At 36.2% G+C, this 21,483-nt stretch overlaps 1 protein-coding gene and 1 non-coding gene across 2 annotated transcripts in view; both read left to right on the top strand.

Annotated features, from left to right (window-relative positions):
* LOC101687043 (dachshund homolog 2) overlaps nt 1-21,483 on the top strand; it is a 160,782-nt gene that overhangs the window by 61,771 nt on the left and 77,528 nt on the right. The window lies entirely within an intron of this gene.
* On the top strand, nt 14,054-14,133 carry LOC123392371. Its single transcript, XR_006607098.1, has one exon. It is a non-coding gene; the product is annotated as a small nucleolar RNA SNORD55/SNORD39 (small nucleolar RNA).

Raw genomic sequence — 21,483 nt, forward strand, 5'->3', positions numbered from 1 at the left:
TGAAATCATATGGTATTTGTCTTTCTCTGACTGACTTAACTTTACTTAGCATAATACACTCTAGCTCCATCCATGTCACTGTAAATGGCATGATTTCATTCTTTTTGTTGTCTGAATAATACTCTGTTGTATATGTATACTACTTATTTATCCATTCATCTATCAATAGGAACTTGTGCTCTTTCCATAATATGACTATTGCTGGTAATGCTGCTATTAAATATCAGTATTTTTGTATCCTTTGGGTAAATACCTACTAGTAAAATTGCTGGGTAGTACTATTTTTAACTTTTTGAGGAATCTGCATACTATTTTCCAGAGTAGCTGCACCACTTTGCATTCCTACAAATGGTACAATAGGTTTCCCTTTTCTCTGCATCCTAACTACCACCTGTTGTTTCTTGTGTTGTTGATTTTAGCCTTTCTAATAGGTGTGAGGTGATATATCATTGTAGTTTTGATTTCTGTTTCACTGATAATGAGAGATGTTGATCATCTTTTCATGTGTCAGTTGGCCACCTGTATGTCTTCTTTGGAAAAATATATATTCATGGGTTCTGCCCATTTTTTTTTGAATTATTTATTGTATGGGTGTTGAATTTTATAGGTACTTTATATGTTTGGGATCCTAACACTTTATCAAATATGTCATTTGTGATTTTTTTTTTCTCCAATTCCTTAGGTTACCTTTCAGCATCCTTTTTTTTTTAAATTTAATTTTATTTTTTTTCAGTGTTCCAAGATTGTTTATGTACCACACACAGTGCTCCATGTGATACGTGCCCTCCCTAATACCCACCACCAGGCTCATCCATCCCTCCCCCTCTAAAACCCTCAGTTTGTTTCTCAAAGTCCATGGTCTGTTATGGTTCATCTACCACTCTGATTTATCCCAATTCACTTTTCCTTTCCTTCTCCTAATGCCCTCCATGTTATTCCTTATGTTCCACAAGTAAGTGAAACCATATGATAATTGACTTCCTCTGCTTGACTTATTCCACTCAGCATAATCTCCTCCATTCCCTTCCATGTTGATACAAAAGCTGGGTATTCATCCTTTCTGATAGCTGAGTAATATTTCATTGTATATATGGACCATATCTTCTTTTTTTTCAGTACTCTATTGAATTTAGTGAAAAAAAATCCACATAGACACAGAACTACACAGTTCAAAACCTTGTTTTTCAAGGGCTGACATATTTTTAATGTACAAAAGTTCCATTTTGTTTTGTTGTATCTTCCATTTCTGACCTCATTGTGTTCATGTCTTTTATTATATTCTTTTTTTAATTTTTTTATTTATTTTATTTTTAAAAATTTTTTCAATTTATTTATTTTCAGAAAAACAGTATTCATTATTTTTCACCACACCCAGTGCTCCATGCAATCCATGCCCACTATAATACCCACCACCTGGTACCCCAACCTCCCACCCCCCCCACCACTTCAAACCCCTCAGATTGTTTTTCAGATTCCATAGTCTCTCATGTTTCAACTCCCCTTCCAATTTACCCCAACTCCCTTCTCCTCTATAACACCCCTTGTCCTCCATGATATTTGTTATGCTCCACAAATAAGTGAAACCATATGATAATTGACTCTCTCTGCTTGACTTATTTCATTCAGCATAATCTCTTCCAGTCCCGTCCATGTTGCTTGGACCATATCTTCTTTATTCATTGATCTGTTGTAAGGCATTTTGCCCTTTCCACATTTTGTTGACTCTGATCATTGCTGCTATGGACATTGGGGTACAGATGACCTTCTTTTCACAACATCTGTATCTTTGGGGTAAATACCCACTAGTGCAGTTGCAGGGTCATAGGGTAGCTTCATTTTTAATTTTTTGAGGAATCTCCACATTGTTTTCCAATGTGACTGCACCAACTTGCATTCCCACCAAGAGTGTAAGAGGGTTCTCCTTTCTCCACATCCTCTCCAGCATTTGTTTTCTTCTCACCTTGTTAATCTTTGCCATTCTAACTGGTGAATGGTGGTATCTCAATGCAGTTTTGATTTGAATTTCCCTGATGGCTAATGATGATGAGAACTTTTTATGTGTCTGCTAGCCATTTGTATGTCTTCATTGGAGAAGTGTCTGTTCATGTCTTCTGCCCATTTTTTTTTTTGGATGTGTTTTTTGGGTGTTGAGTTTGAGGAGTTCTTTGTAGATTTTGTATATCAGCCCTTTGTCTCTAGTGTCATTTGCAAATATCTTCTCCCATTCCGTGGGTTGCCTCTTTGTTTGGTTGACTATTTCCTTTGCTGTGCAGAAGCTTTTGATATTGATTAAGTCCCAAAAGCTTATTTTTGCTTTTGTTTCCTTTGCTTTTGGAGACGTGTCTTGAAAGAAGTTGCTGTGGCCAATGTCAAAGAGGTTCCTGCCTATGTTCTTTTCTAGGACTTTGATGGATTCTTGTCTCACAATGAGGTCTTTCATCCATTTTGAGTTTATCTTTGTGTATGGAAATAGAGAATGGTCGAGTTTCATTCTTCTGTCCATAGCTGTCCAATTTTCCCAGCGCCATTTATTGAAAAGACTTTTCCCTTTTAATATTCTTTCCTGCTTTGTTGAAGATTATTTCACCATTGAGTTATGGGTCCATATCTGGGCTCTATATTCTGCTCCATTGGTCTATGTGTCTGTTTTTGTACCAGTACCAGGCTGTCTTGGTGATCACAGCTTTGTAATAAAGGTTGAAATCAGACAACATGATACCCCAGCTTTATTTTTCTTTTTCAACATTTCCTTAATGACTCAGGGTCTTTTCTGGTTCCATATAAATGTTAGGATTGTTTTTCTAGCACTTTGAAAAATGCGGGTGGTATTTTCATTGGGATGACATAGGAGGTCCTAAGGGGGAAATACATAGCCATCCAAGCCTCACTCAAAAAAATTGAAAAATCCGGAATACACCAACTCCCTTTACACCTTAAGGAACTGGATAATTGAGAACAAATTAAACCAACCCTATAAACAAGAAGGGAAATAAATTAAGATTAGAGCAGAGATCAATAAGTTAGAAACCAGAGATACAGTAGAATACATAAATAAAACTACAAGCTAGTTCTTTGAAAGAATTAAGATTGATAAACCAGAATAAACCAAAAGAAAAGAGAAAGGACCCAAATTAATAAAATTAGGAATGAAAGGGGAGAGATAGTGACTAACACCAAGGAAATAGAAACAATCATAAGAAATTATTATCAACAGTTATATGCCAATACTTTAAGCAACATATAAGAAATGGATGTATTCCTGGAAACCTATAAACTTCCAAGACTGAAACAGGAAGAAATTGATAACCTGAATAGACCAATATCTAGTAATGAGATTGAAGCAGTGATCAAAAACCTCCCCCAAAACCAGAGTCCCAGAACTGACAGATTTCCTGGGGGATTTTACCAAACATTCAAAGAGGAAATACTACCTATTCTCCTGAAGTTGTTTCAAAAAATAGAAACAGAAAGAAAACTTCCAGACTCTTTCTATGAAGCCACCATTCCCTTGGTCCCCAAGCCCAGCAAAGATCCCACCAAAAAGGAGAATTTCAGACTAATATCCCTGATGAATATGGATGCCAAGATTCTCAACAAGATCCTAGCTAATAGGATCCAACAATAGTACATTAAATAGTTATCCACCATGATCCAGTGGGATTTATTCCTGAGATGCAAGGGTGGTTCAACATTTGAAAATCAATCAATGTGATAGGGAAAAAAAAATCAATAAGAGAGAGAAGAACCCATGGTCCTCTCAATTGATTCAGAAAAAGCATTTAATAAACTACAGCATCTGTTCCTGATTAAAACTCTTCAGAGTATAGGGATAGAGGGAACATTACTCAACTTTATAAAATCCATCTATGAAAAACCCACAGCTAATATAATTTTCAATGTGGAAAAGCTGAGAGCCTTCCCGCTCTCTGGTACATGACAAGGATGCCCACTCTCACCACTGTTCAAAATAGTACTGGAAGTCCTAGCAATAGCAATCAGAAAACAAAAAGAAATAAATAGTATTCAAATTGGAAAAGGAGAGGTCAAACTCTCTCTCTCTCTCTCTCTCTCTCTCTTTGCAGATGACATGATACTTTATATGGAAAACCCAAAAGACTCCACCCCCAAACTACTAGAACTCATACAGCAGTTCCGTAATGTGGCAGGATACAGAATCAATGCACAGAAATCAGTTACTTTATTATACACTAACAAGGAATCTATAAAAGGGAAATTAGAGAATCACAGAACACTCATGAAAGGAACTGAAGAAGACCCAAAATGATGGAAGACCATTTCATGTTCATGGCTTGGAAGAATAAACATTGTTAAAATGTCCATACTTCCCAGAGCAATCTATACTTTCATTCTTATTCTTTTTAAATTTTTATTTATTTATTTTTAAAATTTCTTTTCAGTGTTCCAGAATTCTTTGTTTATGCACCACACCCAGTGCTCCATGCAATACATGCCCTCCATAATACCCACCAGCAGGCTCATCCAACTTCCTACCCCCTCCCCTCCAAAACCCTCAGTTTGTATCTCAGAGTCCATAGTCTCTCATGGTTTATCTCCACCTCCAGTTTCCCCCAACTCACTTCTCCTCTCCATCTCCCTATGTCCTCTGTGTTATTCCTTATGTTGCACAAATAAGCAAAACCATATGATAATCAACTCTCCCTGCTTGACTTATTTCACTCAGCAAAATCTCTTCCAATACCTTTAAGCTTTCTTAATTGTTGTCTTTGCTGTGAAAAATCCATTTTGATGAACTCCCAATAGTTCATTTTTGCTTTTGTTTCCCTGGCCTTCTACAATGTGTCTAGTAAGACATTGCCATAGCCCATGTCAAACAGGTTGCTGCCTCAAGATTTTGATAGTTTCATGTCTCACATTTAAGTCTTTCATCCGTATTGAATTCAATTTATGCATTATGAAAGAAAGTGGTCCAGTTTCATTCTTGTGGCTGCCCAGTTTTCCAAACACCATTTGTTAAAGAGACTATCCTTTTTCCATTGGATATTCCTTCCTGCTATGTCAGAGATTAGTTAACCATAGAGTTGTTGGTCAATTTGTGGATTTTCTTTTCTGTTCCATTAATCTGTGTATCTTTTTTTGTGCCAGTGCTATACTGTCTTGATGACTACAGCTTGTAATATACCTTGTTTTGCCTCCAGATTTGTTTCTCTTTTTCTGATTGCTTTGACTGTTTGGGGTCTTTTGTGGTTCCATACAAATTTTATGATTATTTGTTAGAGTTCTGTGAAAAATACTGGTAGTATTCTGATAGGGATTACAATAAATGTGTAGATTGCTTTGGGAAGTATAGCCATTTTAACAATATTCTTCCAATCCATGAGCATGGGAGTTTTTTTCATTTCTTTGTGTCATTTCCAAATTCTTTCATAAATATTTTGTAGTTTTTAAAGTACAGATCTTTTACCTCTGTAGTTAGTTGTATTCCTAAGTATTCTATGTGTTTTTGTGCAATTGTACATGGGATGGATTCCTTGAAATCTCTTTCTGCTGCTTCATTATAGGTGTATAGAAATGCAACATATTTCTGTATACTTACTTTGTATCCTGTGACATTACTGAATTCGTGTATCAGTTTTAACAATTTGGTGGTAGAGTAACATGTTATCTGTAAATAATTGTAATTTGAGGGGCTCATGGGTGGCTCTATTTGTTAAGTGACCAACTCTTGATTTCACCTCAGGCCATGACCTCAGGATAGGGAGATCAAGCTTTGTGTCAGCCTTTGCATTCAATATGAAATCTACTTCATTTATTTCTCCCTCTCCTTCATCCCCTTTTGCTTGTGTGTTTTCTCTCTCTCTCTCACTAATATAAATAAGAAAGAAAGAAAATGGAAGGAAAGAAGGAAGGAAGGAAGGAAGGAAGGAAGGAAGGAGGGAAGGAAGGAAAAAAGAAACTTTGACTTCTTCCTTGCTGATTTGGATGCCTTTTATTTCTTTCTTTGTTTGATTGCTGAGGCTCAGACTTCCAGTACTTTGTTAAATAGCATTGGTGAAAGTGGCCATGCCTGTCTTCTTCTTGACCATAAAGGAGAAGCTCTCAATGTTTCCCCAATAAGGATATTAGCTCTGGGTCTCTTGTATATGGCCTTTATGGTTTTGCATATATTCCCTCTATCCCTACTTGTTTGGGTTTTCATCAAGAATGGGTGTTGTATGTTTTCAAATTCTTCTTCTGCATCTATTGAGAGGATAATATGATTTTTATCCTTTCTTTTATTAACGTGATGTATCATATTGATTGATTTACACATATTGAACCATCCTTGCAGCCCAACAATAAATCCTAATGAATCATGGTGAATTAATCTTTTAATGTACTGTTAGATTTGATTTCCTAGTATTTTTTAATAATTTTTGCATTTATATTCATCCAGGATATTGGCCTGTACTTCTACTTTTTAGTGGGGTCTTTTTCTGGTTTTAGAATCACAATAATGCTATTCTCTTAGAATGAGTTTGAAAGTTTTCTCTCTTTCTTTCTTTCTTTCTTTCTTTCTTTCTTTCTTTCTTTCTTTTTTATTTTCAGCATAACAGTTTTCCTTGTTTTTGCACCACACCCAGTGCTCCATGCAATCCGTGCCCTCTCTAGTACCCACCACCTGGTTCCCCCAACCTCCCACCCCCTGCCCCTTCAAAACCCTCAGATTGTTTTTCAGAGTCCATAGTCTCACATGGTTCACCTCCCCTTCCAGTTTCACCCAACTCCCTTCTCCTCTCTGACTGCCCTTGTCCTCCATGTTATTTGTTATGCTCCACAAATAAGTGAAACCATATGATAATTGACTCTCTCTGCTTGACTTATTTCACTCAGCATAATCTCTTCCAGTCCCGTCCATGTTGCTACAAAAGTTGGGTATTCATCCTTTCTGATGGAGGCATAATACTCCATAGTGTATATGGACCATATCTTCCTTATCCACTCGTCTGTTGAAGGGCATCTTGGTTCTATCCACAGTTTGGCGACCGTGGCCATTGCTGCTATAAACATTGGGGTACAGATGGCCCTTCTTTTCACTATATCTGTATCTTTGGGGTAAATACCCAGTAGTGCAATTTCAGGGTCATAGGGAAGCTCTATTTTTAATTTCTTGAGGAATCTCCACACTGTTCTCCAAAGTGGCTGCACCAACTTGCATTCCCACTAACAGTGTAAGAGGGTTCCCCTTTGTCCACATCCTCTCCAACACATGTTGTTTCCTGTCTTGCTAGTTTGGGCCATTCTACCTCGTGTAAGGTGGTATCTCAATGTGGTTTTTTTTTTTAATTTTTTATTTTTTATAAACATATATTTTTATCCCCAGAGGTACAGGTCTGTGAATCACCAGGTTTACACACTTCACAGCACTCACCAAAGCACATACCCTCCCCAATGTCCATAACCCCACCCACCCTTCTCCCAACCCCCCTCTCCCCAGCAACCCTCAGTTTGTTTTGTGAGATTAAGAGTCACTTATGGTTTGTCTCCCTCCAAATCCCATCTTGTTTCATTGATTCTTCTCCTACCCACTTAAGCCCCCATGTTGCATCACCACTTCCTCCTATCAGGGAGATCATATGATAGTTGTCTTTCTCTGCTTGACTTATTTCGCTAAGCATGATACGCTCTAGTTCCATCCATGTTGTCGCAAATGGCAAGATTTCATTTCTTTTGATGGCTGCATAGTATTCCATTGTGTATATATACCACATCTTCTTCATCCATTCATCTGTTGATGGACATCTAGGTTCTTTCCATAGTTTGGCTATTGTGGACATTGCTGCTATAAACATTCAGGTGCACAGGCCCCTTTGGATCACTACGTTTGTATCTTTAGGGTAAATACCCAATAGTGCAATTGCTGGGTCATAGGGCAGTTCTATTTTCAACATTTTGAGGAACCTCCATGCTGTTTTCCAGAGTGCCTGCACCAGCTTGCATTCCCACCAACAGTGTAGGAGGGTTCCCCTTTCTCTGCATCCTCGCCAGCATCTGTCATTTCCTGACTTGTTGATTTTCGCCATTCTAACTGGTGTGAGGTGATATCTCATTGTGGTTTTGATTTGTATTTCCTTGATGCCGAGTGATATGGAGCACTTTTTCATGTGTCTGTTGGCCATCTGGATGTCTTCTTTGCAGAAATGTCTGTTCATGTCCTCTGCCCATTTCTTGATTGGATTATTTGTTCTTTGGGTGTTGAGTTTGCTAAGTTCTTTATAGATTCTGGACACTAGTCTTTTATCTGAGATGTCGTTTGCAAATATCTTCTCCCATTCTGTCAGTTGTCAACTCTCAATGTGTTTTTAATTTGAATCTCCCCGATGGCTAGTCATGATGAACATTTTTTCATGTGTCTGATAGCCATATGTCGCCACTTCTCCAATGAAAGTTTTATTTATATTTGAGAAGAATAGGCAATAACTCTTTAATTTTTTGATAGAATTACCCTGTAAATTCATCTGTCCCTGGTCGTTTGGTTGTTGGGAGGTTTGTGATTACTGATTCAATTTCTTTGCTGGTTATGGGTCTGCCTAATTCTTCTATGTGTTCCTGTTTCAGCTTTGGTAGTTTGTATGTTTCTAGGAATTTGTCCATTTCTTCCAAATTATCCAATTCATTGACATATAATTTTTCATAATTTCTCTTATAATTGTTTGTATTTCTGTGGTGTTGGTGTGATCTCTCCTCTATATTTTGTGATTTTATTTATTTGTGTCCTTTCTCTCTCTCTCTCTCTCTCTCTCTCTCTTTTGACAAGTCTAGCTATGGGTTAATCAATTTTATTAATTCTTTCAAAGAGCTACCTCCTAGTTTCACTGATATGTTCTAGTATTTTTTTTCCTACATCTTTATTTCTGCTCTAATCTTTATTATTTCCCTCCTTCTGCTGGATTTAGGCTTCATTTGTTGTTCTTTTCCTAGCTCCTTTAAGTCTAAGGTTGCATTTTCGGACTTTTCTTGCTTCTTGAGGTAGAACTGTATTGCTATATCCTTCCTATTAGGACTACTTTTGCTGCATCCCAAAGGTTGTGTACCATTAGTTTTCATTTTAACTTATGTCCATGTCTTTTTAAAATTTCTTCTTTACTTCCTGGTTAACCCACTCATTCTTTAGTAAGATGTTCCCTACCCTCCATATATTTGTGGTCTTTCCAATTTTTTTTTTCTCAAGCCTGACTTCATGTTCATAACATTGTGATTGGAAATATGTATGTCATGATCTCAATCTTTTTTATATCTTGAGGCCTGATTTGTGATCCAATATGTGATCTATTCTGGATAACGTGCACTCTGAAATAATGTGTATTCTGCCACTTTAGGATGAAGTATTCTTTTTTTTTTTTAAGATTTTATTTATTTATTTGACAGACAGAGATTACAAGTAGACAGAGAGGCAGACAGAGAGGAAGGGAAGCAGGCTCCCCACTGAGCAGAGAGCCAGATGTGGGGCTCGATCCCAGGACCCTGGGATCATGACCTGAGCTGAAGGCAGAGGCTTTAACCACTGAGCCACCCAGGCGCCCCTAGGATGAAGTATTCTTAACACATCTGTTACAACTATCTGGTCAAGCATGTGATTCCAAGCCCTTGTTTCCTTGTTGATTTTCTTTTTAGATGATCTGCCCATTGAAGTAAGTGTGATGTTAAAGAGCTACTATTATTGTATTATTATCAATGAGTTTCTTTATGTTTGTTATTAGTTTTATATATTTGGGTGCTCCCAAGTTGGGAGCATACACATTTACAATGGTTAGATCTTATTGGATATATCCCTTTATTTTGATATAGTGCCCTTCTTCATCTCCTATTACAGTCTTTGATTTAAAATATAGTTTGTCTGACATAAGTATTGGTACTTCAGGTTTCTTTTGAGTTCCATTTGCATGATAAATGGTTCTCCCTTCCCTCACTTTAAATCTGTTGGTGTCTTTGGGTCTAATATGAGTCTATTATGGCATATAGATTGTTCTTTTTTTTTCCCCGTTCTGATACCCTACATCTTTTGATTGGAAGATTAAGTCTATTTACTCTCAGAGTGATTGTTGATCGATATGAATATATTGCCACTGTATTACCTGTAAAGTTGGTTTTTCTGGAGATTTTCTCTGTTCTTTTCTTGTCCTTGTTGCTTTTGGTCTTTATCACTTAAAGGGCTACCTTTAATATTTCTTGACGTGCTGATTTAATAATCATGAACTTCTTCAGATTTTGTTTGCCTGGGAAACTCCTTATTTCTTTTTCTATTATGAATGACAACCTTGTTGGAGAGAATATTCTTGTCTGCATATTTTCCCCATTCAGCGTATTGAATATATCATGCCACTTTCTTCTTGCCTGCCAAGTTTCTGTGGAAAGATCTACTGGTAATTTAATTGTGTTCCCTTGTAATTTAGGTATGTCTTTTCTTTTGCTGCTTTTAGGAGTTTTTTCTTATCTCTGTATTTTGCAGGTTTTAATAGGATATTCTTGATGTTTTCCTGTTTTCTTGATTTTGATGGGAGTTCTCTCTTCCTCCTGGATTGGAATATTTGTTTCCTTCCCCAGATTAGGGAATTTTTTTGCTACAATTTGTTCAACTAAACCTTCTACTTCTTTTTCCCTCTCTTCTACTTCTGAGATTCCTATGATCTAAATGCTATTAATCTTTATGGAGTCATTGACTTCTCTAAGTCTACATTCATGATCTAATATTTTTCTTTCCATCTTCTTTTCATTATTTTGCATAATCTTATAATCTATATCAGTTATTAATTTCTCTTCTCCTTCCATCCTTATGGTCATTACATCTAGTCAGTTTCACCTTAGTTATAGCATTTTTTCTTTTATCCTGAATGCTTTTCTCAAGCCCAGCTAGTAATCTTAAGATTGCTGATTTAAATTCTGGATCACAAATATTATATCTGTTTTAATTAGATCCCTGGTGATGATCTTTTATTGGTCTTTCTTTGGGATGATTCCTCCCTTGACATTTTGTCTAGGTTTTTGTCTTATTCTCTGTGTTAGGAAAGCATGTTATGTTTCATGCTCCTGAGAGTAATGACTTTATTAAGAAGAGGCCATATATTGTCCAGTGCCCAGTGCTTCAAGAAGTGTCTCTGGTGTATGCTGTGTGCACTCTGCTGCTGTGTTTGACTGTGGTTAGTAAACTTCATGTGTGCAGGGTGTTTGTGCTGTTCTTCTGGGATATGGGCTTGTTGCTTTGGTTCTCACAATTGTCCTAGTAAAGAAACACCTGCAGTGCACAGATGGGGAAAACTCCACTGTTCTCTTCTGGTGCTGTTCTGCTTACTGAAGTCAGTCTGTGTTGATGGGTGGGAGAGAAAAATCACACCAGCCCTCTCCCTCATCTTTTGCTTTTGTCCACTGTCCAGAAAGCCCTCATAGAAGATTAAATACACTTTACTCATGTTTCCCACATACATCTTAGATCCCTGCTTTCACCCTTTTTATGTCTGGGCCATCTGCCCACCTTGCATCACTGTACACCTGTGTTTTATCTCAGAAACACAGACTGAGTCTCAAAACGCCAAGCTTTAGGGACCTGGTGCAGTGAGGATCCATGCTGGCCTTCTAGGAGAGGGACTTGCCACACTGGGGCTGGTGCCAGTTTATTCCAGAAGGGCAGTTGCACCAATGTACAGGAGTTGAGTTTAGAGTAAAGCATAGCAAAATGCCTGAGTGCAGGTTAGCAGCCCTCCTCAGGTGTCTCTACTCCTAAACTTAAGGGGTGAGGTAGTGCAATGGCGCCCATCCACTCTTTTTTTCCTGAAAGGCAATACTATCTTTCCCAAATACACTCATAGAAGGGGGAACTGTCTCTCCCAGTACCTCCCAGGGGAGTCTCTAATGACAACATCTGCTCCTGGGCCTCTGCCCTCCTCCACAGGAGCAGTGCTGTGCCCACAAGGCTCAATGTCAGCCATGGTGCAGACTTCTAAGACTCCTGTTTTTGTAGTCTGCTGCCCATAAAAACTCATGATAATCAGCCTCTTGTTTTCACAGTCAGTGGCTTTGGGGAATTGTCTCCCCTGTGTGATCCCCTGTGCAAATCCCCTAAGCACTGATATTTCTCTAACTCTGTCTCTTTTTTCTTGCCTCTTTCTGTGACCAGGGCTTCCTCCCATCTGCAGCATCTGAGATCCTTTTCTCCCCCAAATCACATCTCCACATCTACTATCTTTAATGATATGATATCTTATCTCCCTCTAATTGTGAAGTTCATTCTGTCAGTCCTAAGATCAATTTATTGGCTGTTCAGAATAATTTGATATTTACCTAGCTGTGTTCAAGTGATGATGCAAGAATAGGGTCTACCATCTTAACTCTTCCTTTTGAGTATAAGATATTTTGATATGTTGCTAATAGTTTTTGATATCATGTGTTGGGATAAATGAAAGAGGGCAGTGGTGGGTGTTGGTTAGTAGATATAAAGCTAGAAGAAATTGAAACAACATAAACCAAGCCAATGAAAGCCTAGATATACCACAAGCAAAATTCAAGTAATGGCTGGAATGGAGTTGTTGGAAATCTGTGGAAAGTCATGATAGCAAATATAAAAAAGCTCAAATAAAATAAAATACAGAAATGCCAGATTAGAATAGTCTATAAAATAAACAATTGAAGAAAAAGCCTAGGCATATCTACATTTTTTGCACCTATTTGTGGAAATACTCAGGGAATCTCATCAGGCTTAGTTGAATTTAGTTATACAAACTATACTGAATTAGGATAGTCCTAAAGATAAGAACTCAATGTAAGACAGAAAGGAAATAACTTTAAAACTCTAATACTAAGGAAGTATAAGTGTGAGATTATACTTTTAGCTATTTAAGACATCAGTAAAAATATAGATTTTGAGAGACATTATAGATATATTGCCAAAATACCCTAAAAATAAGTAACATAAGTGTTATGTTTACTCATGTATAGATCCACCCTATCTATCTATTTTTCTTTCCTTTGATATGTGGTCATTCAATAAACATTTATTGATTGCCTTCTCTGTGGCACTAATGTTAAGGATAATAAGATAGTGTTTTCCCTGGAGATACTTACAGAACTATTGTGAAGATAAAATGGAATAATGGCTCAAAAGCACTTTCAAAAGTTAAAAATGTTGTACAGAATACTAGGCATTTTTATTATAATCTCCCAATATGTGAAATGGTTATTTAATATCCTTGGATAGTGTATAGATAGAGTAAATTAGGACCTGTGATCATCTTTTACTTAATTTTTAACTTAATTCTGGGAAATGTGTGTGGGAGGAAAAGGAGAAAGATTTTCTGAAAATTGTAATATTTACACAGATTACATGGACCTTTTTGTTTCAAATAAATTTTATATCCTACTCTCATGATGTCATGCTCTGAAAATCAAATGTTAGATGTGATTACTTATTTTAAGAATGGATATGGACAAAATGGGACCAGGGAGGGAGACAAAGCATAAGAGACTCTTAATCTCAGGAAACAAACTGAGGGTTGCTGGGGGCTGGGGAAGAGGGATAGGGTGGCTGGATACGAACATTGGGGATGGTATGTGCTATGGTGAGTGCATGAATTGTGTAATACTGATGTTTCACAAACCTGTACTCCCAAAGAAAATAATACATTATATGTTAATAATAATAATAAAAAAACTTAAAAAAAGGAATGGAGATTTTCTCTCACAGGAGAGGTGCCTCCTTCATATCCCCTATAAAATCTACCCTAGTTTCCAATTGGAGCTTGATCCCTATCCTGGTCCTGTGTCCTAGTGTGAACACACCTTTCTATATATCTTTCTGACTGATGAAGAGAAGCAGGTTTTAGCAGTTCAGCCACTAATTGATGGTATGATTTTAATTCTCATCTGTGTGAATCTCAGTTTTGTCCATCTAAAAATTTATCTTTTAACATGATGTGAAGAGCACTAGTTGTTATAGGCAACTGATGAATTATTGACCACTACATATGAAACTAATGATGTACTATAGGTTGGCTAATTGAATTTAAATTAAAAAAAGAAAAATAACAACAACAAATGATCATTTAGTTGGTGATGATACCTTGGTAATGCTGTAAACTCCTGAATGTGCAATGGGGGAGCCAACCTTGGAGATCTGAGCATGTGGGGAAAAAGATCATTTAAAAAATTTCAGCTGAGGGGCACCTAGGTGGCTCAGTGGGTTAAATCCTCTGCCTTCAGCTCAGGTCACGATCCCAGGCTCCTGGCATTGAGCCCCACATCAGGCTCTCTGCTCACCAGGAAGCCTGCTTCTCTTCCTCTCTCTCTGCCTGTCTGCCCACTTGTCAAATACTTGTCTCTGTCAAATAAATAAATAAATAAATCTTAAAAAAAAAGAAATTTCAGCGGAAATATGCTGCTACTATAAGCACAAATTAGAATCTGTTTCTCTTCTTATGTATAACATGAAAGAATAGAGTATGGACAATATTGTGATGACCAAACTAACCAGCATATTTTCATTCATCCCTTATTGTGGTTAAGTTGTGGAGTCAGTACTATTTAGCCATTTGGTGTAGATAGAATTGGTAGTAACAAAAATGGGAATAGGGTATTTTCAAAAAGACGTATTAAAGATGTGAATAGTAACAGTCTCATAATCCAAATGTTTAATGTATATTCACTTGCATTGAATGTTTAATTTTTAGTGACATAATTGAATTTTATTTAGTACAGTGACAAACTATTTCATATATACTATATGAGTATAAAATGGGTTGGATAAGACTAGAAATAAATGGAATTATTTTCTAGCACCACAGTTCTCAATGATCCTAATTGTATATATGTGATAGTTTCTAATTCAATTAGGATCAGCTATATTCCACATTAGCTTATCTGTTAAAATCTGTGCATTGTATTAGGAAAAATACATTAACTTAGAAATACGATTTTAACTAGTTTTAACTTATTAATATTGACACGAAAAGTGGAGGAATATTTGAATCATTTTGTTCCTTATAAATTTCCCCAGAACTGTAAAGACTTCTTGCGACCTTCTCATCTGTCAACTTTGAAAGTCACAATTCATTGCAAATGTCCATGTATTCCATCAGAAAAGAAGGTTGTAAAGTCTCCATCGTTGAACTTGTTCTATCTTGAACTGATTTTTACAGGTGTATGTGTATTTTTTAAAGATTTATTTATTTGAGTGACAGAGTGTATGCAAGTGGGGGGAGGGGCAAATAGAGACTATCTTCAGACTATCCCCACTCAGCATGGAGCCAGTTTTGGGCCTCAGTCCCACAACCCATGAAATCATGACCTGAGCCAAAGCCTTGGCTTAACCCAACACTTAACCGAGTGAGCCACCAAGGTGCCCCTGTGTGGTTGTTTTTCATCTTTTACAGCTAAATGGTCAAAAGAGCAGACTAGAATGATGTTCAGTATAAATCAATACTACAGTGATGTTCAATATAAATCAAGTCTACTCATTAAGATGTTGAGCTAATTGAGAATAATAGTATCAGTTTCAGCAGAAATATTTTGGGTGTTCAGTGTTTATCTTTGCTGGCTTAGGAATGACACTGCACAAATTACAAATCAGTTACTTTTCTGGATTTAGGTTTGTTTTATTTGAAAATACAAGATTTCTATCTCATAAAGAAATTGCAGTTTCAAGTTATTTTTGTACACTCTCAGAATCTGGACACATCATCTACTCCTATCCCATCAGTATTTGTTACATACTCATGTAACACAATGTACTATTACATAATTTGCTTCTTAGGACCCAATGGAGTATCCAAAGGTTATTGTGTGTATTTTTCCCTTTTTTATCATTTTAAAAATATTTCCAGTATAAAAAATAGGTAACACATATGTAAGCTATAAAGTATAGTAATAATTTTTTAGTGAACATACCATGTAACTTAAGAAATAAAACATTATCAAAACCTTGCATCTATTTATGTGTCCATCCCTTTTCCTATACTTCTGCCTCTCCACCAAAGGTAAGCACTCCCCAAAATTTTGTGTTTAACTTCTTTTTTTTTACACTGCTTATTTGAAAATAAATATTTAATTTTAGAAACAACTTACAGAATTATAGAATGTCAGAGCTGGAATGTACCTGTGAGATCATCCAGCTCAACTCCATCATTTTACATAAAGGGAAACTGAGACCTAAGGGAGGCAGAACAAGGATGGCTGACCTTTCAGTGGGAATTTAATCATCATTTGGGAGGTTGGAATGATATATATTAATATTCTATGAGTCTACTATCTACTCAATAATAACTGCAATCATGATAGATGTTGAAATACATAACAATAAAACTAGGTGCTGTAGTTCTTGAAACAAGATGTCTTTGTAACTTAAAAATATAAAAAATATGTAATAATGTATTTATAGAAAAAACTGTCTATAAATCAAAATTGTTTATACTGTAACTTAGTCTCTGAATTCCATTATAAACTCAGAACATGAGTCTCCTTAAAAACTTAAATGCTCAGTAAATTCCTTTAAAAGGCACATCTCAATTTAAAAAATTCTGATGAAAATATTAATGTGCTCTGATTTTCTTTGGAATTATATTACTGCATACATTAAATAGTATGATGAACTAGTGTACTAATACATATAATATTTTGGGGCCACCAAATCAGATTATTAATTTATAAAACTGTCCCTAGAAATTTTAGTGTATTATTCTTTTGCTATCACAGAATATCAGAATTGATAATCTAAGACTTCTTTTTGATGGCTTGTCATTGTTACACTATATATATTGGTTAATGGATTCATTTGAGGGAAATTGTGGATAAAATGGCACTGATTTAGCTAAGGAATATTACAATGGAACATTACATAGCCATAAAAAGGATGAGATCCTGCCATTTGTGGCAATATGGATGAACCTAGAGGCTATTATGCTAAGTGAAATAAGTCAGACTGAGAAAAAACATATGATTTAACTCTCATGTAGAATCTAAAAAATGAGTAAGTGAACAAAAAGCAGAATCAGACCTATAAAAAGAATAAACTAATGGTTGTCAGGGGATGGGCAAAATATGTGAAGGAGAAAGAGAGATACAGGCTTCCAGTAATGGAAATGAGTAACTCATAGGAATAAAAGACACAGCATAAGGAAAAAAGAATAACCTTTGCTAATGTTTTCTAAAGTCTCAAAAAGACATTTTTGGTTTGTGAACACACCATAATATGTTTCTAATTGTTTATCAACTGAGGTTATTTAAACTGGAGCTTTTTTCTCTCCTACTGAAGAAATTAAAGGAATTCTGAATTCTTTTTTAAAATGATTTTATTTATTTATGGGGGGGCAGAGGGAGAGGGACAAGCAGATGCTGTGCTGAGGGTGGAGCCCAACACAGGGCCGAATCCTATGACCCTGAGATCATGACCTGAGCCAAAATCAAGAGTCAGACTCTTAACCAACTGAGCTGTTCAGTCATCTCCTGAACTCTTTTATAAATTGAAGATTCAGTATTTGATTTATCTGTTCTTAAATTTGTAGTTTTGCCCAAAGCTCAATCTCACTAATCTGTGTTAATGGGGAAATAGTAAGTCTGAAATAGAGACCAGTACTGACCAACAGAATTTTCTGTAATGGTAAAAATTATTTTCCATGCTGTCCCATATGATAATCACTATTCACATGTAACTGATATAGTACTTGAAATGTGGCTAGTGTGATTGGGGAATTGAATTACTAATTTATTTATTTAAATAATATAAATAACTACATTTGACTAATGGCTACCATTTTGGGAGGATCAGATAGAAGGTATCAAAAGGATAATGTGGCTATATTTAAGAAATAAGGATATAAATATAGAGTCATCATACTAGACACGTTTGCCTGAGTTGACAAGCATTTGAAATTAGTATGCTGTTTGTTTTGACATAAATAATTTTAGGCTAGTTTCTTATTTGAGTGAAACAAATCAAAATTGAGGAAATGTTTATTTTCTTGATGCATCCTTTTTGTAATGTGGGGAGAAATCCATAGCCTTACAGTCTATTAGTACAGTTACATATTCAAAATCTGTTAGTGCAGATTTATTGTTTTCTCACAAGGACTGACAATAGAGAGACACATAGTGATATAATTTTTTATTAAACACAAGAAATAATAAGAATAATTTCAATGACAAAATAGAGGAAAATCTACCAACTAAAATGACAGACTTCAAAATATTTAGTTCCTATGATAACATCTTAACCGAATACCTGGTATAACTATTTTTGTGGTTAGGAAAAGGGATCTTAGGGTTAAGTTACTCAGAGCCTTAATATTTTTTGTGGTTAATTTTTACTGAGTTGCCATTTTCATTTATGAAGCATAATAATAATGACCTTAATGTAAATATGTAAATTTAATCCATGAAAATATTCATTTTGCCAATCTCTAAAGATCCATTAGAGTTGGTTAGTATAGCTGGCCCTACATTTTCACCCTCAAAAAGGATGCTATATGCAGACTATATTCCTAAAATTAAAAGAGAAGCTTCTTTTCATTGTCTCTTGGCTTCTAATCATGTAAAAAAGAAAGCATTGCCATTCTGTCCTAAACACTGGACCACAATTAAGGCAAAATTGGCTCTAGATCCTCAATGTATTAAGGTTGTAAACAGTAGCCTGGCATCAACCGAAAACAAGGAAATAAGGTGGATTATTCCTAAAATATAGCAGGTGCAATAGTCTTGTGTGATGTGGACATTTAAGAGATCATGTTAAAGCAACTTTGCCAAACAACTCAGTTATCAGAAGTGAAAAGTGAATTCTCAAGTTTTACAAAGTTCAAGAGCTTTGGGAAGTGTGTATTTGTCATTATGGTTAATTTGCACATACCTCACTGAAGAAAAGGCCAGGGGAGCTAGGCTGAGAACACAGCTGTACAGGCAGCTCAACTAATTGCCTCTCCATCCTCAGCCTCATTTATCTTCATTTCTTCCCAATTATACCAAATTATCAATAGTCTCTGTTGTATCAGAGTCTTAATCTGCTTTATTCAGGCAGCATTAGATAGTGGCAGATGAATTCTTGGAGGGAGTCAGAGTAAATAGGCATGAAATGCCACCTCTAACAGATGGCATTGCTCATAAGAAACGTGACAATATATTTGGAATTTGTAACTGGCCATTGGTATAAGGATGCAAGCTGTTAATATTTTTATAAAGATAATCAAGTTGGTACAGAGTAAAAATGTAATGCATATTTTAAAGAAAAAATACAAAGGTGCAGGTGTTCACATCTCAAAAGATTAATATATTTTTAGATAGTGTATTCCCACTGAACACTGTAGCCGTGAAATCCTTTTTGTCATGATATTTATGATAATAAATGGCCTATTTTAATTTGAAACAAAGAACACATATTCTGTATCCAAAGATATAATACCATTTTTCTTTTCTATCAAGTGACAGACTGTGCAGTACTTATTGTTTCTATCTCCGAAACGAAAATATGTTTTTAAAACTGGAAAACAAAGTGAACATCAAAAAAAAAAAAAAACAAACACGTGAGTGAGGAAACATTTAAATTCTTTATTTGGGAAAAATAAAACAGAATAAAAAGCATTTTTGCATCATTTACAAAATATCAATATTAGAAATCTGAAATTCTTTTTCATTTGATCAACACATTTGTTGGTTTCCAAAATATTTACATAAAAAGTATATTTTTATGAATTTTCTCTTCAGAAGCGTATGATCCATAAATACTATTACAAAGATTCAATGGGTGAAATAAATAATGAATAAATAACAACCTTTAAAGTGAAATATAAAATAATAAAATAGGCCACTTTAGTTTATCTTACCATCAAGCCAAAGAGTTTCTTACAAGAGCTAGTGGATTTATCTTTGATGATTTCTTTCTTTTTTTTTTAATTTTATATATTTATTTGACAGAGAAAGATCACAAGTTGGCAGAGAGGCAGGCAGAGAGAGACAGAAAAAGAAAGAGAGAGAGAGAGAAGCAGGCTCTCTGCTGAGCAAAGAGCCCAATGTAGGGCTGTATCCCAGGACCCTGAGATCATGACCCAAGCTGAAGGCAGCAGCTTAACCCACTGAGCCCTCAGGTGCCCCTATCTTTGACCTTTTCTATAACATATCCCTGCATAGGGAGTGGATATTTCTGTCACATACACAGTAGATGCTGAATTCAATGGAATGACCACAAATTTGATCCCTTTGGTCAGTGACAGAGAAGGGGAAAGTGGACAAAACTATGAAGCTAACGCTTCCATGGCATTCTTTTGTTTGTTTGTTTTTGTTATTTTTTAATTTTTTATTTTTTATAAACATATATTTTTATCCCCAAGGGTACAGGTCTGTGAATCGCCAGGTTTACACACTTGACAGCACTCACCAAAGCACATACCCTCCCCAATGTCCATAACCCTACCCTTCTCCCAACCCCCCTCCCCCCAGCAACCCTCAGTTTGTTTTGTGAGATTAAGAGTCACTTATGGGGTGCCTGGGTGGCTCAGTGGGTTAAGCCGCTGCCTTCGGCTCAGGTCATGATCTCAGGGTCCTGGGATCGAGTCCCGCATCGGGCTTTCTGCTCGGCAGGGAGTCTGCTTCCTCCTCTCTCTCTCTCTGCCTGCCTCTCTGCCTACTTGTGATCTTTCTCTGTCAAATAAATAAATAAAATCTTAAAAAAAAAAAAAGAGTCACTTATGGTTTGTCTCCCTCCCAATCCCATCTTGTTTCATTTATTCTTCTCCTACCCACTTAAGCCCCCATGTTGCATCACCACTTCCTCATATCAGGGAGATCATATGATAGTTGTCTTTCTGTGCTTGACTTATTTCGCTAAGCATGATACGCTCTAGTTCCATCCATGTTGTCGCAAATGGCAAGATTTCATTTCTTTTGATGGCTGCATAGTATTCCATTGTGTATATATACCACATCTTCTTCATCCATTCATCTGTTGATGGACATCTAGGTTCTTTCCATAGTTTGGCTATTGTGGACATTGCTGCTATAAACATTCGGGTGCACATGCCCCTTCGGATCACTACGTTTGTATCTTTAGAGTAAATACCTAGTAGTGCAATTGCTGGGTCATAGGGCAGTTCTATTTTCAACATTTTGAGGAACCTCCATGCTGTTTTCCAGAGTGGTTGCACCAGCTTGCATTCCCACCAACAGTGTAGGAGGGTTCCCCTTTCTCCGCATCCTCGCCAGCATCTGTCATTTCCTGACATGTTGATTTTAGCTGTTCTGACTGGTGTGAGGTGCTATCTCATTGTGGTTTTGATTTGTATTTCCCTGACGCCGAGTGATATTCCATGGCATTCTTACTTCCAGATCTCTATGTCCTTTTATCTTTCTCTTCTTGAGTACTCTTGGGTAACTGTATCTTGCATCATCCTCTATCTCCTACACTTATCCAAGTGATGTCCCAGAAATATTCCTTCTCATCTCAGTTTCTTCAATAGTTTAAATTTTGCATATTTACTTTATAAAATGTATCAAGAGTGT

The sequence above is a fragment of the Mustela putorius genome, unplaced genomic scaffold (genome assembly GCF_011764305.1).
Source record: "Mustela putorius furo isolate JIRA1106 unplaced genomic scaffold, ASM1176430v1.1 tig00000511_pilon_pilon_pilon, whole genome shotgun sequence".
Taxonomy (NCBI): Eukaryota; Metazoa; Chordata; class Mammalia; order Carnivora; family Mustelidae; genus Mustela; species Mustela putorius.